Source organism: Rhinolophus sinicus, linkage group LG04 (assembly GCF_036562045.2).
Source record: "Rhinolophus sinicus isolate RSC01 linkage group LG04, ASM3656204v1, whole genome shotgun sequence".
Classification (NCBI taxonomy): domain Eukaryota; kingdom Metazoa; phylum Chordata; class Mammalia; order Chiroptera; family Rhinolophidae; genus Rhinolophus; species Rhinolophus sinicus.
In genome coordinates this window covers 185,412,430-185,438,303 of record NC_133754.1, presented here as the reverse complement: position 1 = coordinate 185,438,303, position 25,874 = coordinate 185,412,430, and the positions used below count along the sequence as shown (strand labels likewise).

Genomic DNA, 25,874 nt, shown 5'->3' with positions numbered 1-25,874 from the left:
GGGACCCTTTCCAGAAAGGACCTCTTGGCATGAGGCATTCACATGCAGGGCGGCCCCTATTCCACTGGTCTGTACAAGTATCACGCCCCCCTGTTTGTTGAAATAGTGAAATGCTTCATGCATTTATGGTTACTAAGGAGCCACCTCCCTGAGCCCCCAGAGGATCCTCACCACCCCGTTTCCCGAGCTACCCAGGACCCTTCCTTGGGACCCTCCAGACCTTGACAACCCAGCAGCTGCTTGGGCTAGCACCTGGCACAGCAGCTCCAGGCCTCACCCCTGCACTCACCTGGCACCGGCGTGGATTGGTCAGCCCATGTCCACAGGTTATTATGCTAATTATTCTAATCACCACTGCTGATAGCACACACACCGCTGCATACACATGGAGCCCAGAGTTTGGGGTAGTGGGGTTATGTGTGTCCCATATTGTCCCCTATGTGTTGTTGCTTCAGGGAAACCCCACTCCCAGGCATTTGTCAGGAACCAGCTCATTGTCTTGGTCTCCTTGGGGTCTCTCCACAGCAGGGTAGGAAGGTCCTACAGGTGCCTCAGAGGGCAGCACCCACCCACTGAGTTGCGGTGGCCTCCCAAGACTTGGGATTTCCTGTCACCATAAGCCTTTACCCAGCCAAGCCCACCTACCACCCCACATTTTATAACTAAAGAAACTAGTGGCTTCTGTTTACGGAGGAGGGAGTTCTTAGCCACAACTAGTGGCTGCCCTAGCAGTGCTCTCTCAAACAGAGCTGGGATGGAGAAGTGTAGGGGGAAGAGAGAAGGGACTGGTTCCAGAGGGCTGGGCTGAGTGGATTCCGGGTTATCAGGACACAGTGCCACTGTTGATCAGTCAGGCCTGTCTGGCAATAGATTCATCATGTCTGTCTAGGACAGGGGAAAGCCATGGTGGACCTCTCCTTGTTTTCCCCGTTCTAGAGGGTGGGGATAAGTTTCTGTCTGCCCCATCGAGAGCCCAGAATCATACCAGACACAAATAGGTGCTTGGGAACTGCTTCTAATTGAGGGTGATGTTAAACGAGAACCAAGGGACCCACATTATTGAACACGTACTACAAGCAGTTACCCAGATGATAGAGTAGGGAGCAATGTTTCTGGGATATTCGAGGGTCAGCTTATGTGCCTGTCCATCCATTCATTAGTTCTCCCCCCCAGTTATTTATTGAGTGCCTACTGCATGCCAAGCTCTGTGTTGGGGCTGGGGGGGCAGACGAGCATCTGCTGTAGGAAGGTTCCATCCCGGTGTGAGGAGACAGACAAGGTGAGCACAGGTGGTGCGTGTGCTGCCATAGGCAGCAGGGCGTGGATAGAGACGGCCCTGCTGTTCTCCCTGGCAGAGCTGCCCTCCGAGGACCAGCTAGGTTATTAATATCCTGCTGAGTCAGGGGGCTCTTGAGTTTCAGCATCACAAGATGTTAGATATTCTTGACTCCTAACTGCCCTCTCCCTCCTCCTCCTTCCCCCTGGCCCTGCCTTCCCCAGCCTCTACCGGCCCCAGGCTGTCAAGAAGGCAGAAGGTGCTGATAAAAAGAGGTCTGGTTTAGGAAGAAAGAGGTGTCTGTGGGGGGAAATAAGACCCTGGGAGAGACCAGGTTCAAATCCCTACTTGGCCACTCATTAGCCCACGGTGAGGAATGTCACCTCTCTAAGTCCCCTCATCTGCACGAAGGAGATCAGACAGGAGCTGTAGCATTAAGCTTAAGCCAGCTGTGAATGCCAGGGGCTGCCCCTAGTAGGTGTTAAAGGTAATGGCTGTTCATCCAAGTAGCCACTGGGACCATTCCTTGTGCCTTGTCTGGGGAATGACCAAGAACCCGAATGGTGCAGTCCTATCCTCATGAAACTCAGGCGGGTTGGGAAGCAGAGGTCATGTGGGGCCTGTGATGGGGGACCCACGACCCTGCAGCTTCCACCAGACCCTATGCTGCCCGTCATACGGAGCCCTCCCACACGGTACTGTGATTTCCTGTCACCAGTGCTCTACCCCACACCCTCATGGACTCTAAGTTCCACTTGGGAAGGCTTTGCTGTCAGAGTCAACAGAGACTTCCCAGTGTCTAGCCCCATAGTAGGTGCTAAATGAATGGACAAGCAACAAGTAAGAAGAGAGGCGTGATGCTGTTGATTTAAATGACTCTTGTGTACACAGGTAAAGCTGAGTAATTAGTGGATTAATAGCATAGTTGCTAACTAGAATATTAAAATCAAATTTTCTCCTAGTTCTTGATGGTGCCCTCACTCACTCTCTCTCTCTCTCTCTCTCTCTCTCTCTCCTGAATAGAATTGTCTCAACTGTCAGCTCTGCCAAGGTACATACTAGGCCCTGACGACCACAACTCTGAAAGGTCTTCTCAGTGTTCTGAGAAGAAATGGAGAAGAGAGATCGCTATGTGTGTTACTCGCATCACACTAATCAAAACAGCCTGTCTGAGTTCTCCCACCCTGGCTGGAATTCCCACAGCAGATCACGGACACCAAGGACCCCCACCATGGAGAAGATAACACACCGCCACACACGGCCCATGTTGATTGCCCACCACCCAGCCCCGGTTTCCTCACCTCCAGACATTCCTGGTGATTTCACATGCACAGCAGGAGGGTGAGGAAGAGGAAGAGGAAAAGCAATGGCTGGAGGCCAGAGGGCCAGCTGATGGACAGCAGGAGGTACTGACACCACCAAATAGTCCCTAATCATTGGATATTGTGACTCCATAAGACCCAAGAAATATGTTCCTTCACTTGACCTCAGTGTACTTATATTTTGGTTGGGGAGGTAACAAGAGAACTGAACAGTTCCAGGATGCCTGTGAGAAGTAAATTGGTGCTGCGTGCAAAGACCTTCTGAAGACAGGTGATTCCTGACACCTACCTTTGACACAGTCACCCCAGGCCCCGCCTTCAGCCTTGTATTGCTTAGCTGGCCACACTGAGCTTCTCACCACCTAGGAAATAAGGGATCAAAGTGACACTTAAATGCTAGCCCAGCTTACCTCCATCGTCCCTTTCATGGCACCCCACTTGCCCCACTCGCTTCAGTGAGTGGGAGCCAGGCTGTTCCCCAAACATGCCTGAAATATCCTCTGCCCAGATCTGTCTTCCATGGGGAACAAAGTTGTGGGACTTAAATGACGGATTTGAGCCTCGAGCCCAGGTCTTCTGCCTCTACCAGTCTCCAGGATGTCTCACATGGCTTTAGAGGCTGGCACTGTCACACTCTCCTCTGAGAAGCTGTCGCTGACCTTCCGTCTGGAAGAACCCCGAGGCCCCCACACCGCTCCTGTGGGGACATAGCACAGTGTGGTGATGAAACCCATGGCTCTGCAGATGACCGGCGCCCTGCCCTGGGGAGATGCATGACTTTGGACATGTTAACTAATCTCCCTGAACCTCAGTCTCCTCATCTGCAAAATGGGAATAAGAATCGCTCCTCCCCCAGGGGATTGCTCTGAGGATTAGAAGAGATCATGTACAAAACACACTTTAAAACTGTATATAACATATCGTATGTGCTCAGTGAACACTGGCCCCGAGTGTCACGATCACAGTCTGACTTGTATTGTCACTGTTTGGACATATGGCTCGAGTCCTCTCCTAGGCTGTGAAGAACTTGAAAGCAGGGACCCCTTATGACTCATTTTAGTCTTTTATTCCATCCCCTACCTCCCCAACCTCATACCTCACCCCTTTGTCAAGGAAGGAAGGGAAGGAGAAATGGGGGAAGGGAGGAGGAAGGAAGGAAGATAGAAAGAAAAGGTGATACTATTACCAACCCCATTACCAAGCAGTTGGTTTGCGCCAGGCACCATGCTTTACAACCATCATTTTTATACCCCCTGCTCTGTGCTGTCACCATTTGTTCCCCCTTGTTTACAAATGAGAAAACTGAGGTTCAGAGTAGGTAAGTCACTGGCCCAAGGTCACCCAGCTAGTGGGAGGCGAACCTAGGACTGCTGAGTGTGAGGCAGGGCTCAAGCCCAGAGCGCGGTTAGAGAGGGACACTCCTACGTGCACACGCCAGCCAAACACCACTGGGGACCCCAACCCATCTTTCGTGTAAGTGACTTTTAAAACCAAGTTTTAACAGGAACTAAGGGGTGGCGGAGGAGCAGTTTGTTACCACCATCCTATTGAAAAGGAGGCGTGGATGTTTGGCGTGTTGGACCAATCCTGTTCCACTCTCTACTCAGATCCTATTTTTACACATGGTGGGAAAAAATAACTATTTCATTCCCCCACCCATCCCAGAAAAGGTGGCTTGTAAACATATGGGGACTGGGGAAGATAAAGCAGTGAGCGCCTTGATTCAAATTATCATTTGTGTGCCAGTTTTCCATGCAGACTAAAATGAAAATCAGTGGTGAAACACACAGAGGAAAATGAAATTTGGATAAAGGGAAAAACAACCCAGGGCGGCTTCTCCTGTCGGCAATTCCTGCTCCCTGGGTATAAGGCTGCATTCCATGGCAACAGCATTCACACTTCGCTGAGATAAAAGCTCCTACCAGCTGGACCCGTTATTAAAGTGGAGCCCCAGAATTAGCATATTCTATGTGAGTGACAAAGTGGCACCCGCTTCTTGAGGCACAGGAGCACCAGAGGTGGAATAGGGAGCAGCCTGGCTCCACCAGACTCCAGAACTTCTCTGGCCATCCCACTCAGCATTCTTTTCTGTGGAGTAGGATGCACAGGACCTGAAAGTGAGTCAAGCCTGGTGGTTAAGGACTGGGGTAATGGGGGCAAACAGAACTGTATTCGAATCCCAGCTCTGCTAAGACCTGGCACGAGTCACTTCTCTCCATGACTCAATTTTCACATCTATAAAATGGGTACAACATCCCACCAAGGGCTGTATACTGAGCCAATGAAGAAATACACGAAAAGCACTTGGCACTTAGATAGCAATCAATACTGCCAACTTTCAAGTGCATCCTTCTAGAGAACTACAGTTAACTTTTCAGGAACGCACCTGTTGGGTAAAGTGAGAGCTTCTTTTAACATTTGACGCTTTGTGAAAACTTTCTATACTAGCCAATTGCTAAATATGGCCATAAAGCTGTGTGTTGAGTGTGATGTGGGTGTGAGCTTGTGTGTGAGAGAGAATGTGTATGTGACATTCATGATGCAGATGACAGAGAATAAACTTGGAGCCAGACTGATGGGTATGCGTTCTGCCTCCTCATTTATGGAATGACCTTGGCCAAGTCACTTGGCCCCGACCTGTGTCCTCTCCTCTCCGGAACAGTGACGAGGCACTGCATCACGGAGCTGTTGAGGAAATTAAAATGACACCTGCACACAAGGAACCTGACGTCGATCAGCCTCGGGAAAGACTAGCAACGGCCACGGCGAAATGCAGAGTGCGGTCCTCGAAGAGCAAAAGGACACTAACGGAAAAGCAGGTGCACTCCAAAGCGTGCGGTTCAGTTCACAGTGCTGTATTAATGTTCCTTTCTTAGTTTTGATTCACGTATCACGGTTACATGGGCTGATAACAGCCGGGAAAACTGGGTGAAGGGTATAGAGAACTCGTCGTACTCTCGGCGACTTTTCTATAAACCTAAAAATTTTCCAAAATGAAAGGTTTATATATAATAAATACTATAAATATATATAAATTATAATTTTATAATTTCTTACTAATTTTTAGATTTAATTAAGTAGTAATGTTAAATTATGTAGATTTTAATAAATACGATTATATTATAAATTATAAATATACAGATTTGAAAAGGACGGAGGAACTGTTGCAGACTAAAGGGCCATAAAGAGGCAGAATAACTCGATTTGATGTGGGGTGTTGGACTGGATTCTGGTTAAGAGAAAAAACAAAATTGCCAAAAAGAATAGTATTGGGACAATTAGCAAAACATGCACATGGGCTATATATAGGGTAATATTATATCAATATTAAATTTTTGAATCTGATCTCTGTCCTGAAGCCTGAAAGAGAATGTCCATCAGAGTGAGGATGGGTGGTTGCCAGGGGCTGGGAGCAACTGCTCACTGGCAATGGCCTTTATTTCAGGATGATGGAAACGCTTGGAACAAGATTGAGGTGGTTAAACAATGTGGTGAATGTACTGAATGCCACTGAATTGTTTACTTTAAAATGGCTAATTTATAATAGTATGTGAATTTCATATCGATGAATATTAAAATATATTAAAAGGAAGGAAGGAAGAAATGAAGGAAGGAAGGAAGGAAGAAATGAAGGAAGGAAGGAAGGAAGGAAGGAAGGAAGGAAGGAAGGAAGGAAGGAAACGTCTCTGTTACTCTAAAATGACTCAGCAAAGCAGTGAGAACAATAATATAGATTACATATGTATAGAAAGAAAGAGATACAGCATGTGGCAAAACTAGCAACTGGCAGATCTGGGTGAAGGGTATACAGGAATTAATTTTACCACGTTTGCGTAGGTTTGAAAACTTTTTTCAAATTAAAAAGCAAAAAACGGGGATGGGGAGGATGAAGAGGGTAAAGGGGGTCAAATATATGGTGACAGAAAGATACTAGACTTTGGGTGGTGAACATACAATGCAATAGACAGATGATGTATTATAGAATTATACACCTGAAACTTTATATACAGTTATTAACCAATGTCACCCCAATATTTTTAATTAAAGAAATGAAATAACCTGTGAAGCAGAACCTGGTTGGAAGGGGGGCAAAAAGCAAAAATTAAAAAGTTATATTTAATTTAAAAGAACCTAATGTTCACTACATAAAAAACTCATTCAATAAAAGAGTTATTATATATGCACACAATACTAGAATTGTATCTTAATAGTTATTATTTATTGAACCCTCCTCTGAGTGGAGATCTGAGCTGGGCCCTGGCAGAGGTGGGGTGAATCAGACGGTGCCCAGTCTCTCCTCGCTGGGGACTGGCTGGGGGACAGCAGGCTTCATCTCCTCTGCCAGGCTCCCAGTAGTGCCCCCCAACACACACACACACAGGACATGCCCGCTGGAGAGCTGCAGGGTGAGTATACAAAAGGGATCAACAGATACTGGAGCCAAATATTGTCAGTGCCACAGGCAGTTCCAAGGAGTCCAGTCTGAGGGATGGGGACTCCGGGAGGGCTGTGTCACCCCACCTGTCCTTTGCAGCCATTGACAAATGGGGAAGCAGCTACTCGGAAGAGTTTAATGGCAGCTGAGGCCATAGGGTCTGGACAGGTCACTATTTAGGAGAATGTCTGATCAGCCCCGTATGGCACCCTTGGTAAGCAGGGTGGAGCGAGGCGGGGGTGGGGGAGTGGGGGAGGGAAAGGGCTGTTGAGGTCACATCCATCAGAGCTGCTTATCCACACAGGTTCCTGTTTGAGCCCCATCCACACCTGAGTCGCCAAGTCCCTTGTGTTAATGATAACAATCAGGTTAGAAGCACATAATTGGATAATTCAATTGCTTTCCAGGGAGAGCTGCCGTTTAATTAAAGAGGACTGAAGACAGAACTAGGAGTCTGGGGAAGACCAGCCTGATCATCAAGAGAGACTGCAGCAATCTGACAAGGTGAGGAGCGCAGGAGCTCTGACCACACACAGACACTGCCAAGGGGCAGCACAGTGGCTGCCAGAGTAAGGGGCAGGGGTGGGGAGAACACCAGCTTGCTTCATGGAAGGGCTGGGGGTGTGTCATATCACAGCAAATCAAAACACAATCCTTAGCCTGGATTTTGAATAAATTTGCATTTGAATAAACACAGTATCCTATAGTCTGCCAGTTTCTAGACATGTGACCTCAGGAAGTGGCTTAACCTCTCTGAGCTTCAGTCTCTTGATCACAGTCACAGGTGAGGAATGTACCTGTTGGGTAAAGTGAAGGGTTCTGTCATGCAGGGTACAGCTTTCGCTCCCCACACAAGAACACAGGATATGCTGAGGCCAAAAAGGAACACCCACGGAGCCATAGATAGGGAAGTCATACCACTATGTTCTCAATGGCGGCTGGTCGAGACACAAAAGCAAACATCCACCAGTACCCAACGAGGGGTCTTCCTGCACCCCAGTATCTCTGGCGGCTGGGCGAGACACAGGAAATAGTATCCGCATGATCCGCAATGTAATCCACTTGTTAACCACACTTGCTAGCCGCAATTCACCCTCCGCTTCTCTGCCAACCAACCAACTAACCCTTTGCTAACTGCAATCCGTGCCTGCTAGCTCAGCCATGGCAGTTATATTAGTGGCTAATGGCTAACCGGTAACAGCTGATGGCCACCCAGGCACAGTGGATGTCCATCTGATTACAGCTAATGGCCATCTAATAACCGAGCCAGCACCTTTCCACATGAGGCCGAGAGCCTGGAAACTGCTCTCTGGGGCTCTGTCCCCACAGATTCTTTTAACATTTGATGCTTTGTAAAACCTTTGTATACTAGCCAATTACTAATAGTAGCCATGATGCTGTGTGTGTGTGTGTTCATGGGAAGCGGGTCCAACTGTTCTTTGGGACATACTGATTAAGGTGTGCTGAGCTAGCTGTGGGGGAGGGCGCCGTCATGCTCCCTGCCCCGCGTGTGAGGTTAGGGAACTCATGCATGGAAGCCCTCAGGACAGGCCCAGTGCATGCCCAGCACCCAGGGAACATCAGTCGTCTGCAAAGAAAAAAAGCAATTAATATATCTTGGACCAGGAGAAGAAAATTCCTGACATATATACATTTATTATGAAATGTCAGCTCAAGAAACACCCTCCCGTGACAAATATAGATGTTTAAATGGTCCCTGCCCCTCCTCCTGATCATTTTTGAAGACACTTGAGAGTTGCTCATAATGAATTAGGGGCAAGTCAGCCAGTGATAATGTTATCTTTCTCATTCAGTGAGCATTTATGGAGCACCGGCTGTGTGCAGGCTCCGTGCTGGGCACCAGGGAGCAAGGTGGGCAGGGACCTCGCCCTCCAGACATATCAGTCGGGTCCATGCCATCCCCTTGCCTTCAGTCTCGGGGGGAGGAGGCCCTACGTGGCAGGTGGCTGGGAAAGGTTTCATCAGGGCAGGAAACAGGCACAAAGTGCAAGGGAGTGAGTGATTTTTTGCTTCCACCAGGACAGGCAATACAATGAGCAAGACTGAGTTCTCGCCACTTCCTCCCCCAACTTCTCGCAGGATGTCCCCGCAAACCTTCCTCAAAGAACAAAGCTACTGCTCCCGCCATGACCAGGCCCTGTGGCCGGAGTAATATTTTTAATTGGAGCTCCCTCGGGTTGGGGTGGAGTGTCCCCAGCTGGAGCTGCCAGTTGAGCAGCCGGGCTCCCAGGGGTCTGCCCCACAGGCTTTTTACTCTGCCCTCCTGTGAATGATTCTCTTTCAGCTCCCCTATTGAAGCCATCCTTTCATGAAGTCTGTGTCATCTCTCGGCTGCCATCTTATTAGGGAAAGCTTAGCTCTCTCCCCCAGGGTCAGATATTGTCCTCTTCCCAGAAACCACCATGGCGCTTCACTACAAAATAAAACCATAAAAAGGTACCTATTACCTGCTTCCTGGCTGGAGTGGGAGGGCTTGGACCTTTCTGAGCTGCCCGGCACATGTGGCCAGGGGTGGAAAAACAATGGTGACAATCCCTGACACTAGCGAGTGGCAGAGGCTCTGGCCTGGTATCCTCCAGAGGGGACTATTGGGAAAGAATCCAAGCCTTGGAGAGCTTGGATAAAAGATGGGACCACACTGTAGGAAGTGTAGAAATAGAGTAAGAGCCTGTGTGTGAAGTATTTTTCAGGGTCATTAATATTAAAAGCATCATTCCAAATAGAATAATAAGCAGGACTCTAATTAATCATTTTTAAGGGCAGCTTTGCTCTCATTCTTATACTGTATTTTTAATCAACAAGTCTCCCAAGGGCCTTTCGCCACAGAATATTGACTGGAGGTGGCAGCTCCCTCCCCCAAAGGAATCCCAGTCCAACTGGTAATCTGGCAATTGCTTCCAGAGCAGAAAACCCATGAGGCTGCCACAACGACACGGCAATTGCAGAGATGATGGTCATGCATTCATTCAACAAACATGTTAGAAGTACCTACTGTGCACCCAGTCCTTCACTAGGCTCTGCGGATGCAGTGGTGGTCACAGCAAACACAGCCCCATCTTCATCCAGGAAGACAGACGCAGGAGCAATTATAACCACATGTAGAAGGCCTTACCTAGAGATGGCTGGGTGCTATGGAAATCTTCCAGGAAGGGGACCACCAGTCTGTTCAAGCGTAGCAGGGAGGCTTCCTGGAGGAAGTGGAAGTGGCATGCAGCTGAGCCCTGAGGTGGGTAGGGGTCAACAGAGGGGAGGGGGACACCAGGGATGACAAGCATATGCAAAGTCCCAGAGGCAGGAATTGCCAAGTGACAGGTGTGAGACTAGCACGTCTGTTTGTAGTGCAGATCAGAGGTTTGTGAGTTGCACACCCATGTCCACAGCAGCCTGATTCACAGCCGTCAAAGTGGAAGCCACCCAAGTGTCCATCAATGGGTGATGGGTAAACGAAATATGTTAGATCTGTGCGACGGAATATTACCCAGCCACGAAAAGGAATGAAGTACTGTTACCTGCTACAACATGGAGGAACTTCAACATCATTATGCTAAATGCAAGAAGCCAGACACAAAAGGCCACATATTACATGATCCCACTTAAAAGAAATGTCCAGAATAGGCAAACCCAGAGAGACAGAGCGGAAGGTGGTTGCCAGGGGCTTGAGGGAGGGGAAGTAGGGAACGGCTGCTGATGGGTTTGGGGTTTAACCTTGGAGTGGTGAAAATGTTTGGAAACTACAGAGAATGGTGGTTGGATAACATTGTGAATATGCTAAATGCCTCCAAATTGTTCACTTTAAGATGATTAATTTATGTTATGTGAATTTCACCTCAAAAAAAAAAAAAAATAGTGAGGGGGAGAAAAAGAGTGTGAGAAGCCAGGCAAGAAGACACAAGCTGTGCCTGGCCTGTCTCTGTCAGGTGGCCCCCAGCAAGGAGTACTGCTCACCGGCATAACCCTGCCCCACCTCCCTCTTAGAGAAATGCCTCTAAACCCAGCATTGATACTGGTCAATTCTCATATTTGCACAGAATTTTCTAGAAACTGTTGTGAGGACTGGCTAGCTATCCCATTATAGAGGATCCACTGAGCTAATGTACAGAAAAGTGTTGAAAAGTGCCTCGCACGGACCGAGGGGCGGATATGTGCTTTGTATGGCCCAGATGCGTGGGCCAGATTCTGCCTGTATTATCCCATTTAACCTCCCACCAGCCTATTAACCAGGCACTAGTATGATCCCCAATTCACAGAGAAGGAAACCAATGGCTCAGAAATGCCATTTGCCCAAAATCACGCAGCTGAGAAGTAGCTGACCAGGGCCTGAATTCAGGCATGTTCAGCTCCAAAGTCTGTGCTCTTAACCATTATGCTTGGTGGCTTCCTAAATTATAAACGATTAAAAGAAAAACCTGACTCCTTTCCTGACCCCACTCTGCCCCCTTTGCCATGTCCTCATGATGCTTTTGTCTCTGGTTTGAAAGCTGGGACGGTCATCTATTTTATCCCCATTGCAACTTCCTCCGACAACATGGATGAGAGCAGCGACAGGGACCCCATCGCCGTGTTCTGTGTGTGGATGACGTGTAAGTCCAGCTCACAGACAGCGTGTCTCCTTCCGGGCTTGGAGGAGATGTGCCGGCAGCCTTGGAAGCAACCCTGGGGCCAGTACGAAGTTGAAGGTGACCATCGTTACCACTTTATTGATGGCTGGAGCTGAGGGCTATTGGAAAATGTAGAGCGAAGGCAGTTGACATTGTAACTTGCAACTTCAGTATTGATTGGCCATCAGGAGTATTACATGTCCCCAGCTAAAGCATGTTCCCATCCCAGACTGGCCAGGAACAGGTGATTTCAGCTTCCTTTGTGTACCACCTGCCAGAAGCCGTCTCTTTTGCCAAGATGCCCCTTCTGGGTGGTTACAGAAGGTGCTACGCAGAAGGTATCACTGCTCTTCAGGGCTGGTTTCCCAGCGGAGCCCGGAGGCTGCTGTGGAGAGCTTGTGACAAACGGGTACAAAATTGTCAGGACTGAGAGCACTGAGGCGTGGAAATGCAGTCCTCTAACATCACGGGGAAGTAACAGGGCTAAAACAAAGGCAGACATTGCAGTCGTATAAATAAAAGATCGCTGTATGTGAAAAAGACGACTCGTTTGCCAGTGACGGTCCTGGACCCATCTCAAAATGAGTCCTTTTCAGTACTGTACCATTTTGCTACCCACTGGAGGGTATTCGACGGGCTTCGGGCCTCACATCGATCTGAAATATAGATGCTAAAGAGAGGAGGGCAAGGTGACGTTTTTATTGACTTGATTGTAAAGAAAGTCAGGGAACCAAAGGCAGGCGGCCAAGAAAACGGCACCAAGGTGCCTGAGTTTGAGTTCCATAGCAACAGACGGCCCGAAACCACCCTCGTTACCCTAAGGAGCCCAGGAAGGAATGGCAGAACGCTCACAAGTGACATTTCTGGGGGTTCTTTGGCAACAGGGAAGGAAGACGCAGGTACTGTGGTAAGACCACCCACACACGAAGGTCCAGGTGTGTCGGACCCAGGCGGAAGGAAGAAGGGGGACAGGAACCTTCTCTCAGGGGCTGAGGCTTAGCCGGGCTCAGGACAGGGCTTGACCTTGACGTGGGCAGCCACCAAATAGCCAGCAGCTTCTCGGACAGGGACAGAGGGCTCAGCATCAGCCATCCTTTATGACAGGCAGAGGCTCAGGGCTCGCAGCCTCCCAGGAACATCTGGCTTGTTTGTCTCCTCGGTCCCCCTCTCCTTTGAGGAGTGTTGCTCAGAGTGGAGGGCTGAGAAGGTCTGAAGCAGAGATGGCCAAGAGTAATGGGGGCTGGAGTAGGGGAGGCGGGCGGAGAGCACAGAAGAATCCCATTAAAGGAACAAGGCTAATCAATACTAGCAACAACAAGGAAGGTTTAAAAGCCTCTCCACAAAGCCCGCGCCCTGTCAGTGGGGAGCAGTGGCAAGAGAGTGTGTGGACCCTAGTATGGAAGCAGCACGTTCTCCAACCAGAAGGAGAGCCTGGGGCTCGGGGCCTGAGTCACAGCTTGCACGGCGGGCGGAAGTGGTGGGTCAGCCGCCCCTGGGGGACTTGGGGACACACAGTCCATGGGAGCCCATCCTAGGATCTTCACATCACAGTGCTGGATGGGACCTTGGAGATCTCCTCAGGATCCTGCCCTCCCAGGGTTCTGCGCCTCTGTCTCCCAGCACAGGTGACTTTGCACTTGATGGCTTAAGAACCCCATCCCTCTCACTTTTCTTCATTACCATAATGAGGCCAGCGATCTTAAAACCCACCATTAACTGCTCAAACCCACCATTGCCTGGGTGCTTGCTCTGGCTGGCAGGCTGCTTATCATTTTATGTGAATTATGTGAGTTGATGTGACTGCAACGAGGAGGGAGCCTGCCAGACACTAGGAAGTTGGTCTCAGTATCACCCCATTTTGGAGAGGAGGAAACAGACCTAGAGTACTCATGACCTGCCCAAGGTCATGCCCCTTGGGGCCAATCTGCACCCCAGACTCCAGTGCCCCAGCTCCTAGGTGCTGCACATGGTGTGGTCCTTGGGAGTCGTGCGGCGGGGGCCCTCTGATTCTTCCTGTGGCTTCACGTTGCTGGGGGGCTGCGAGCCCTGAGCCTCTGCCTGTCATAACTGCCTGTTTCAAGGTCAGTTAATTCAGCCTCCCCCCAATTCGACTGCCTCTCCTGCTGGTGGACGGTGTGTGTGGCTGAGAAGGGCTGGTTCACCCCAAATGGATTCCTGGGATCAACGGAGGAGGGAGGCTCTCTCGCCAACATCACCCTCTCTTTCTGGCCAGAACCTCACTGCGTCAAGGCCACTAGGAAAGGAGGCAAGTAAGACCTGTGCTGCCGCTGACACATAGGACGCCTTCTCCAGCCTTTGTGTCCCCATTGGATGAAATAGTCTTCAAAGTTCTCCGAGCTCTGCCATTCTCAGTTTTGGCCTGTTGTCAACATTATCACGTGACCACCATGACCATTTATGGGAAACGCGTCGTGGGCCAAGCCCTGGACAAAGAACTTGACATGTATCATATCCCTACCTCCCTACGAGGTAAGTTCCATTATTATTCCCATTTTATAGGGGGGCAGACTGAGGCTCAGCAGAGTTAAAGAATAGCTCAGGGTTTCATACCAGTAAGTGGCAGGACCCAGATCTGTGTAACTCGAGGAATGTGACTGAAGAGGCCACTCAAGGAATTTTCTGTTTTCAGTATCACCAGGCAGGAATAGGTGTGGGGATGCGTGGTTTTTCAAAAACTTAAACATAGAATAACCACATGACTCAGGAATTGCACTCCTAGGTATAGACCCAAAGGCACTGAAAACAGATATGAAATAAATCCATGTACATACATGCTCCCTGCAACACTCTTTGCAACTGCCAAAAGGTGGAATCAGCCCCAATGTCTACCAATATGAATGGAGAGAAATGTGGTCCATGCACATGATGGAATGTTATTCAGCCCTAAAAAGGAACAGAATGCTGACACACGCTATAATATGTACGAACCTTGAAAACACTACGAAAAGGGAAAGAAGCCAGTCACAGAAGGAAAAATATTGTATGACTCCACTTGTAAGAGGTGCTTGGTGTAGTCAAATTCATAGAAATAGATCACAGATTGGCAGTAGCCGGGGGCTGGGGGGAGGGGCGAGGGACAGGGAGTGACTGCATAATGGGTGAGGAGCTGTACCTTGCAGTGACAAAAGTGTTTTGCAACTAGACAGGGCGGTAGCTGCACAACACTGAGGGTGTACCACAAGCCACTGAATGCCACTTAAAAACGGTTAAGTTCATGTTATGGGAACGCCACCTACATCATTTTGTTTCATCATCACAGCAATCCTGCGTCCCCTGCCACAGCCCCGATCCGGATGAGCAAGCAAGACTCAGAGAGGCTGAGGAACTCGTCTGAGGTCACCAGCGACTGAGCAAATCCGAGTCTGTCTGTGCCCCAAACACCATCCTCTCTAGTAAAGTAGGACTGGTGGACGTGAGCCCATCTTGATCACCAAAGGCAGATCAAAAATACCCAAAGTGGGGAAAGAGTGGGGGAGGTGGATGCCCAGGGTGGGGCAAGAGAGCCGGTTGGCGTGGGTGACAGCAGGGAGCAGAGGCCGGCCACATTAGCACAAACCACTGCCACTGGGGTGAGAGCAGGGTGGAGTGCTGTTCCCAGGCTGGCTTGAAGGAAAGTGCGCTGCTTCTCGAAGCTGTGTCTTCTGCGGAGGGTCTCTCTGCTCAGAATCTCCCACGTGCCCCCCCAGCTTGACTGTCTCCCCGCCTCCAGCGAGCCTGGCTCACCCTGCATGACAGTACCTACATCGGTCTGCCAGGGCGGCCGTAACCAAGTCCCATAGACCGAGTGGCTCAAACAACAGAAATGTTTTTGTTTCATAGTTCCGGAGGCTAGAAGTCCAAGACCAAGGTGTCGGCAGAGCTGGTGTCCTCTGAGGCCTCTCTCCTTGGCTTGTAGATGGCCGTCTTCTCCTCCCAGTGTCTTCTTCCTGGGGATGTCGCTGTCCTAATCTCTCCTTACAAAGACACCAGCCATATTGGATTAGGGCCACCCTGAAAGACCTCATTTTAACTTGATTACCTCCTTAAAGATCCTATCTCCAAATAAAGTCACATTCCGAGGTCCTGGGGGTTAGGACTTCAACATATGAATTTGTGGGGGACATAATTCACCCCATTCCAAGGCCCAAAGGGCTCCTTCTGCTCCTTGAAACCACTAGAAGGCTCTGAAGCCCAGAAGTGAGGGCGGCCGCAGGACGGGAGGGCCCCTCCCCCAGCACAGGGAAATACTGCCCTTTGCATTGTCCTGGCGCCCGTCACGTGCCCTCCCACACACTTGCTTCTTCCTGGGCTGTTTGGGGTGCGTTAAGGACCTGCCCCAGATTCTCAAAGTCTGCAGTGGGCGTCCTGAGCAAGCCCACAGCCCACCCAGCCTCCAGCCCCACCCACCTCTCTCTCTGCTCTTTGTCCTGCTTCAGCCACGACAGTGGGTGCTGTGACTTTCTGTAAAAGGGCCAGCATGGCTAAGTCACAGCACACGATCACAGGCAGAGTAAACACAAGCTCTAACTCATGCTGCTCCACCGCACTGTGGCTACAGCTGCACCCCAAACCCAGGCAGCCCCCCTGAAACATGGGCACTTCTGAGGACGAGTCCATGCAAACCCACTTTCCCTACTCAAAGTGGGGAAAAGTCAGCTCAAGTGCAGGCAACCGGAGGGCATTGACCTTGGGGCAGCATGGCGAGCATTGGGGACTGCAGTTCCTCTCACTGTCACTATCACGTTAAGGCTGGTTTAGCTCCTGAGGTGGGCTGTCAGAAAGGCCACCGGGCTCCCAGCTGAGGGGTGGGGGGAGCTGGGAGTGGCCGTGGGCATTGAGCGGTGTCTCCACTGCACACAGGACTTTAACAGGCCGGGGAAGGATGGCTTAATTGAGGCACCAGGCGGGTGTCATTTCACCCAGCCTTTTCCAGATGCTGGGGCGCTGACCCCAACTCTCCATGTTCAGCCAACCCCAGAGCACACCACACAAAGCACTGCTGTGCTTTCCCTGCCTCCCTAGCTCCCTCCAACACCCCCTGTTGCTGTCAGAAACTGGACATCTTGGTGCCACACAGGTGACCCTTTCTACTGGGGGGGAGGGCACAGTCAAATCCAGGGGTTCCCTAGCCTGGCTGGGCATTTCGAAAGCCCTTCATTCACCCACTCATTTATTCAGCGTCGATGAGCCAGACACTGTGTTAAGTGCTGGGGATCCAGCTGTGAACAAGACAGATGTGGCTCCTGCGACAGGGAGCTTACATCCCGTGGGGAGAGGCAGAAAATACAGCCACAAACAAATAAACAACATCATGACTGCTTGCGATAATGCCCTCATAGAAAATACTGGTTTCCAGGCTCCAACTCTGGAGATTCTGCCTCAGGTAGCCTGGGGCGGGGCCCTGAAATCTGTATTGTTACCAAGTCCCACAGGAAACTCGGATGCCCAGGCAAATGTGAGAACAACTGATCTGAGCCATCCTGCCACCATCAGTAATGTACCCTTTGACCCGAAACCCCCCATCTGGAAATCTATCTGCAGGTCCAGCTGCACAAGTCAGAAATGAGGTGAAACATCTTGCCTTGTACTATTCGTAAGAGCACAAGATCAGACATGACTAGTGTTCAGTAGTGAGTGTCTGGTTGGATAAACTATGCTATACCCACCCAATGGAATACTATGCAGCTATGAAAACGGAGAACAATCTACATGTATTGACTACGATGGGGCCCTCCCCAGGATATATCGCTCGGTAAAACAATAACATTACCAATAGGCCAATGCTTATAGTATGCTACCTTTTATATAAGAAAAGGAGAGTCAGAAAAGAATATACATATTTAGAATATATACATATATAACATATATCTTCCTATTTGTTTGTGTTTGCATGTAAAACCTAGAAGTATAAATAAGAAGGTAATAAGATGTTTACCTGCAGTGCTGGGGAGGTGGGGGGAGATGGCAGGCGGAAGCCAGACTTCTCAGTGTGTACCTTCCTGTGTGGTTTTCAGCTCAGGCAGGAGGGTGTTGGGGTGGCAGGGCAGATTCAGTGTCAGATTCCCGGGCTGGGAGCTGGGCTCCCCTACCTGACCGCCCTGAGCCCTGGTGAGTTACCTCCCCATCTAAGCCTCTACCTTCGTCTGAGAATGAGAGCGTCCGCCCTCATTTCCAGGTTGCTAAGAAGGTGAGTACGTGTCCAAAGTCGTTTTTTCACAGAGCCTGGCACAAATGTTAGCCCGCTGGGCTTTGCTCCTAAATCTCAGTCATCTAGGAGGAAGTTGGGTCTGGGGGAGAGGGGTGCGTGTGGCCATTTTGTAAAAGGATATGTGGTATATGATATCATTAACCGCAGCCATTCCGTACATTTTTATAGTACTTTCCCCATTTATGAGAACTCCCCCAGCTTTCCTCATTTGCTCTTGAAGTAACCAAAATACCCCGTTTCTAGGTAGGCACGCCCAGTGAGGAGGTCCCTGTGCTGTGCCCCCCACCCCGCCCCACCTCGGCCTTGCATCACGGGAAGCCAGGCCTCGATTTGTGCCCAGCCCAGCAGTGGTCATGCTCCCGGCAGGCAGAGTGCTGCTCTGTGCCAAGGAAAGAAAGGGATGGAGACGCAGGCTGGAGGGAGAAACCGAGAGCTGCAGGAGGCTCCAGGGGCAATGCCTGGGGTAGTTCAGGGGCCATGGGAGTTGTGCCTGACTGTCAGCAGTGGGCAGCCCCTTGTGCCACGCAGCCCAACACAGGGAGGTAGAACCTGGAATTACACGGCCCTGGGTTTGGCCCTTGTCCTGCCGCTTACTAGTGACCTTAGGCATGTCAGTGGACAGGCTTCAATTGTGTTTCACATCCTTCATTTGCAAAATGTGGGTAAGAAAACCCACCTCACAGCCCTCTCCAAAGGACTCCTCCAGGTAACACATATGAAGCAGTTGGAACCGTGCCTGGCCCTCAGTAAACGGTAAGCTGTGATTATTTCCTACTCTGTCATCTGCGTTCTACAGGAAGTGACACAATATATCGACCTTCTGTTTAAACTGCCTACAAGTGGACCACCAAGCAGATGGTTTAGAATTAATATGTCTGTTAACATATTAATAATTGACTTATTTAAATTCTCTGTGCCTCAGTTTCCTCATCTATAAAATAAGGATCATTGCCACCTCACAGGTTGGTATGGGGATTCAATGAGATGAGGCATGTACGTGTGTGAGGCAGAGAGCCTGTCACATTATGAGGGACCTATAAATGTCAGCTATTAATTATTATCCTTATTAGTTAATGAGGCAGCTAGTCGGACTCTGTTTATCTAACAGGGTTTTCTTTTTTTGCTAGGTCAGCCACATCAGCCCACGTGTTGGCAGCGCGCAGGCACAGCCCCACGGAGGCTCCATTCTGCTTCCTTATGGGGACACAAGAAGAGGTGGCAGGACAACTGGCTAAAACTCCAGTCTTGCTAGGAGTTAAATTTAGACCCTGGGACATGACCACGAGTTCCTACTCAGGACTTTCATGAGCTGAATGCCGCGGGGGAGCTCAAAAGAAAGGTAGCTCCCTTGCCCCTGGGGAGCCCCCCCATAGACCCCTCACTCCAAACTCAACTGCCTGCTATTTCTGTACACGAGCCACAAGTCCCACCTCTCTGCCTTTGCTTGTTCTGTTCCCCCTGCCTAGGATGCCCTTCCTTCCTTTCCCCAATCTGCATATTTAAATTCTATGCAAAATAAAAGACCTGTGTCAAAAGGGTAACAGTCACCAGGTTCCATACCCCAGGTAGCCGTGTCCTGTGAGGTCTTGGAGTGTCCTCTATTAGGTCAAGGACCAACAGCTGGCAGAGTGGTTTAGGTGAGCAAACCACAAAAAGAAAGGTTGATGGAAGAGTTCCCAGGATCCCAGGACTCAAACAGGATCAGGGATCTTTCTGTCTCTTCCTCTCTCACCTCAACTCTTCTCTGTGGGGGAGCCCTGTCTTCTCTTATAATCCTTTACCAAGGGGAAAAATAGGACTTTCCCCCTGCATTCAGTACGAAAACTTTTAGGGAAGGACTCTATTGGCCTGGCTTGAGTCACATGCCCACTTATGGACCAATCATTGCTGTTCCCTGAGGGAATGTGAATTTTTTTTTAATTAGTTTCAGGTGCACAAAACAAAGTAATACTTAGACGTTTATCATTTTATATCCCGGAATGTGAATTTTTGATACCAGGAGAATAGGAGGAGGGCGCTGGGTAGATGAGAAGTATATACTGTGTGTCCAGTATGACCACGCACACTTGTGATGGGAGGGGAAGCAAGGGAGGCAACAACAGCCGAAGAGGAGGCATAACTTGTGATTTTCAGTCTCCCTGAGCAGTGCCCCCTCCCCCACACCCCACCATTCCTTCTCCCAGGACCACTCTAGGGGCAGTTTTCAAGGGCCTTCTCTCCTATGACAGCGCAAACAGACCCAGGTTTCCTAAACTCCAAGCATCCCCATGTCACCTTCACATGTATTGCTATATCCATATACCAACCAGACTATTACTGATTTATTTTTTTTTGTTTTGAATCATCTGATGTTTATCTTCAATGTATGTGCTTTAAATGGAAACTTTATATCATGAGGGTAAATGGAAAGTCAGTACAACTTGCTGCGAACATAAGGTAACTATAAAAATAAATATAACAAAAGCCAAACAATGCTGTCAACTTCTAGAGGTTCTGTCCCTGGAGGCCAGGGAGCCTGAGGACAGCTCTCCTTGTTGAGGGAGGTTAGCAGGTATTGGGGTGGACGCAGGAGTCAGAAACCTTCCTTTAAGCGACGTGAAGGTGGAAAGAATTGGAAAGGGAGAAATTCTCGCTGTGATTTAACGTTACTCAACCTCGTGCGGGTTCCGCTGAAGCCCTTCCACTTAGCACCAGGGCCAGCAACCCACGTGTTGGCAGGCGGTGAAATAATCCATAAGGAGACTCCACTGGGGGTCCCTGTGCCAGATTTTAGGATTCCAAACCACCAGATTTGCTATACCATCCATCCCCCCTTTGCGTTTGGTCTCAGGCGTTCTAATTGACAGCATGATCTGAGCCAGTCTTCTCTGAAGGCTCCCAGGAAAACCAGGGGCATAGGACAGGCCAGAGATTTCTGGCAGCCGCGGTCTTCCCTGTTATTCCAGGTGCCCCTCCCCCACAACTACCAGCAACCTGACGCCTCATCCGCCAGGCTGATAAATTGGGAGCATTAGTATTTTGATAACTTGACGCCCCGACGCCACTCACCAGCAGAGACAACCCCATCCGGGGGCTAAATTATTAATAAAATGACAATGTGATTGGAGAAGCTAGAATGAGTCCCACCGTGGGCCTTGCTGTGAGAGAAAGCACACACACTTGCAAACCTTGAGCGAGGCAGTGGGCCTGGGCTGGCTGGCTGTCCCTGCTTTTATTCATTGCAAAGGTATCAGCTCTCTGCTACTGCTCTCTGTTTTATATTTTCAGTAACAGGGGCTCGCTGGCAGAGGACGGAGGAAATCCCCACTTTAAAAAAGAAACTCGAGTCAACACTGAGAAGAGGCTGGGGGCAGGGGGCTCTGCAATAACTGGCTGGGTTTATTTTGGGGGCCTGTGGAGAGCAGGGTGGAATGCGAGACTTGCTTATTGAAAAGAAATTATTGATTGCTGGAAATTGATAACGGTAAAGAGTTCTGTCTGAATGGCTGGCTTTGGAGGACTCAGGAATCGCTTCCTTCCTCGCTTGCTTTCCCTGCCAAGGTTTGGCGCGCTCTGGGCCGGCAGGCAGGCAGGCAGGCAAGTTTTGAGTTGAGACGGTGCCTAGTGCAAGCGGCAGCTTGCTCTCCCGCATCCAGACAGGACGGCCTTCACTCTGACATTGGACGGCACACAGAGTCATTTTCTGGATTCAAATGGGCTTTTTCCCTCAGGAAACCAAACACCAACTTTCCTGATACGGGATCTTAGCGGTCAGGGAAAAGGGATTGGGGAGGAAGTAGGGGCGGCCGCCCTAAAGAATGGGTTTCTAATGGACTTAGAAAAGCTTTGTTGTGTCTCTGGTGGTCTCCAGAAACCAAACCATCTGCTGGGGGCTGGCGATTAAGAAGGGAAGACCAGGGAGGTGGAGAGTCTGCTAATGAAGGAGGAGGGGACGTGACACCCCCCCCCCCCCCATGCCCAGCTGCTGCGCTGACCTCGTTTCAACAGAAGGCTGAAATTAACAAGGACTGAAGAGTGTTGGGAGTTAAAAAGGACTGGATAAAAATGAGGAATTAAGCATTATGAGCCCTGATCAATACTGAGATGATGCCAATAACAGCTTGTATTTCTCTTGTGACAGCCCCAAATCCTCTCTTCAGACTTTCAACCTTTCCCTCCAAATCCCTTTGTGGAGGGGCGGGAGGGGGTGAGAGGGGCAGGCTGAGGGCCTCTTCCCTGTTCGCAAGGCACAAGGTGCTGTGGGTGTGGGGTACCTGTGTTCTGAGAGGCAGGAGGGGCCCAGGCTCTCCCTCACCTGGATCCCTCTGGGTAAACAAATGCTCCATCAGCACATCAGGAAGGTGAGCGTCCAAGGGCCCTGGAGGAATTACCTAACCTACTTAGTATTTTGGGAAAATTATACAGAATAAAGCAGAGACCGGAAATGCGGGGTGATCAGCGCGTGGAACAAATATCTCAGAAAAGTCAGAGGGATGGTCCCCAGTTCCTCACCCCAACTCGGAATGCCAGCCGTGGCCATCGCCCCACAGACACACAGACGAACGGCTCCCTTTCTCTCCTTCGCTGAATGTGTTATCCCTACGCCCCCAACCAACCTGTTACTAGAGCCAATCAACATGATTTTCCCCAGGCAACGACCTATGGTTGAGCAAAGTGAACAGGTTGTCTGGCTGGTGTGGGACAGACTGAGCTGAGCGGGCCAGGCACACACGCAGACCCCCCCATGGAGGCGGCCACGGGCCAGAGCCTGGTAGCCCAGCTGTCCCCATACATCCTTTGGCTTCATGTGCACGACCCCCGAGATGAGAGTTGTCAAGCCAGGTCACTGAGGAGGAGACTGGGGCTCAGAAATTTGAAGGCTTTGCTCCAAATCCAGGCAGGACTCCCGCCCAGATAACTGGCATGCAGCCGTCCATCTTGGTTGGGCATTACACACGGGGCCTTACTTCCCTCTCCATCCCAGCAAGCCATCAAGTCTCAGAAGAGTTTAGAGGTAGCAGGGCCACGTTCTAGTTCAACACTCCAGCCATGTTTTGCTTTTAACCAACCATCCCCCACCCTCAGCCCTCTAAAAATCTCTATTTCTGGCTGTGATTTCCTTGTATCTCTAGCCCCCTGTTTTCTTTCGTTTGTGCCTTGCATTCCCTTTTCTCCCTCCCCCAGCACCTTTGGATCAATAGATATATTTATATAAATATATTTTGTAACTGTTGCTAAGCTGAATAGTATTTTTTTATATGCCGAGGAATGATTTGCCATACAAAAGAACCCCAAAGTGAATTCCCGTGCAGAGTGAAGAGGGTGGATATCTGTCAAGGTCATTGCCAATAAGTGGGGTCTGGGTTAGTGCGAGCGAGCGACAGCGAGACTTCCTTCCAACTCTGAGGGTCCATGTTGCATATGCTTTGGCATTCTTGGTTTATCTTTCGTTCACCTTAGATTACCTCCTGGTTTATCATTCTCTGTGTTTCTATTTCACATAACATATGTCCTTTAAGACTGACTACATTTGGAATTCTGCAAGATACATGACTTAGTCTCTTCAACAAATAAATGACATTTTAAAATGTTGTAGGTTAAGAAACTTCAGAAGCATGCCCACCACATACAATATATCATCCTTATTTGGGTCCTGATTCAAATGAACCGACTGTAAAAAGACATTTTTCAGACAACTAGGGACAAAATTGAACAAGGAGCAGGTATTAGATGATATGTTATAAGGAACTATCTTCAATTGTGTTAGATGTGATAATGGTGTTGTGGTTATGTGTGTTTTTTTAAATCCTTATCTGTTGGAAATGCATTCTGAAGTAATTAGTGGTGCAATGATATGATGTCTGGGATTTGCTTTAAAGTGTGTGTGTGTGTGTGTGTGTGTCTGTGAGAGAGAGAGAGAGAGAGAGAGAGAGAGAGAGAGAGAGAGAGAGAGAGAGAAATGAAGAAGAAAGAAAGGAAGAAAGGAAGGAAAGAAGGAAGGAAGGAAAGAAGGAAGAAGAAATGGAGCAAAGAGATGGAACGGCATAATGTTGCAGCTGTTGAAACTGGATGGTGGGCGCATGGGGGGGGTCTCATATTCATTTTGCTTCTTGCGCATGTTTCAAATGTCCCACAACAAAAAGTTAAAGTTTTAAACACATGCCACCCTCAAAGATTTTAAAACGCAGCCTACCTGGTGGCATGTTGCTTTTATCAGAATCTAATCTGTTCAGGTCTCCCTGTGCAGGGGATACAGTGTGGGAAAGGTCTCTGCTCAGCTAGACTGTACGATTCCTGAGGATAAGGACCCCCGCCTCCATTTGTTATTGTTTCCCAGCACAGGTAGAAGCTGAATCCAGTAGGTATTGAATCCATGTTCTTGGCTGATCGGCCAAGGGATACAGAGATATTCGGGAAAACTCACCTAACATCCTGAAGAGCAAGGACTTCCTGGCAACTGAAAGCAAGAAGGTCATCCATTCTTCTAAGAGCATTCATTCTTCTGCTGGGACCACATCTGCAGGGATACTGTGGATAGTTACACGATTAGATCTTATTAAAACATTTGCCATAATTTATTATGAAAACGTCCCTTAGGAAATAAACTCAAACCGGGATGGAGAAAACCCTTACCTTGGACGTGGAATAGTGCTCACACACAAAGCAAAGACAAATGACAGAGCACAGCCTCGCTGAAGGTGTGTGGACCTGCCGTTTGTTCTGCTTTTATTCAACATCCTTAATAACGATCTAGAAGATGGAGTAAACAGCGCACTAATGAAATTTGCATAAGATTCTTAATTGGGAGGTGTCACAAACGCCAGGAAGGGCAGAGAAGTAATGCAGATGCCTCGAAGGGGGTTACAGATGTAGATGGAAAATAACAAAATAAGATTTGGCTCAGAGGGAGAAAGACAAATTCAATTGGGAGGAAAATCTAAAACAGGATATTCCCTGGAGAGAAGAAAAAGGCAAGAATAATGCTGAAAGAGGTTCAGGCAGAGAGCAACCTTAGCTGGAAAAAATGGTCAAGATTATAGAGGACATTCAAAACTGAGATATATGAGGCAATGGTGGGAGCCCCAGCTCCATAACCCCCCGCTGCCCCAGAGCATAGTAGATCCCAGAGACTCCACCCAGGGCCACACAGGTCACTGGGCCCCAGCCCCTCTACTTGAGAAATTGTCCTTACAGGGCTGTAGGGAATTTCCATTATGAAGTCATCCTGGCTCCATGGAGGCGAGAGAGGCACGTTTCCCAGAAGCTTCATTCTCTGGGAGGCACATTGGGCCAGGAAAGTTTGGCCCCTGGAAGGCCAGTGGACTCGGGCCAGCGAGGCTGACCCAGCAGGCAGCTCTTTGTGGTTTTCTGGACCAAAGACAGAGAAATTGCAGCATCTGGAAATCCATCCCAGAGACTGGGGAGTAGGAGGTTGGATTGCTGTGTATTGCAGAGGCATCTTATTCTGCTTGAAGATACCAGTGTCATTTCTGCTCAATGGAGAGATAAAATTCATTTGCTCAACAAATATTTTGTGAGTACCTACCACAGTGCCAGGCAGCCAAACACACATGGCCCGTGACCTCCTGGAGCTCAGACGCTGGTGAATGTTATATTGGTGTTTCGTGGCCTCCTGCCTCTAAAGGGATTGAGAAGATGGTGGCAATGTGCTTATAGTTTTTTCTAGGATGATAGGGTCCTCCAGATGATTGCACAACACCTCCGCCCAACTCCCACCCCCCGAAACTCCAGGAGATCATCAGGTGACAAGCAGTGATTAAAGAAGTGGGGAGAGGGAACTGCAAAGATGAAGGTAAATAACAAGAACAAGAGAGGAAGATGCGGATCATTGTCAAGTTCTGATACACTGATGCTACAACAGTATTTTTTAAGTGGTGGCTCCCAGGCTGATGGCTGTTTGGGTCTCAAATCTACAATTCAGTGAGGACAACCAGCTAATAATTTTGAGCTAACGGGTTAACTTTGAGTTAACAGACGTTTGGAGTTAGCAGCCCGAGTTTCAAGTTCAAGCAGC

At 49.3% G+C, this 25,874-nt stretch overlaps 1 long non-coding RNA gene across 2 annotated transcripts; it reads right to left on the bottom strand.

Moving 5' to 3' along the window:
• Positions 1-3,045: 3,045 nt before the first annotated feature.
• On the bottom strand, positions 3,046-24,906 carry LOC141571377 (uncharacterized). 2 transcript variants are annotated; one of them, XR_012496129.1, is made up of 3 exons: positions 24,473-24,906; positions 24,264-24,367; positions 3,046-3,295 (listed from the first exon to the last, which is right to left on the bottom strand). It is a non-coding gene; the product is annotated as an uncharacterized LOC141571377 (long non-coding RNA). The 2 variants fall into 2 exon arrangements; XR_012496128.1 differs by lacking the exon at positions 3,046-3,295 and adding an exon at positions 10,235-12,135.
• Positions 24,907-25,874: the final 968 nt, after the last annotated feature.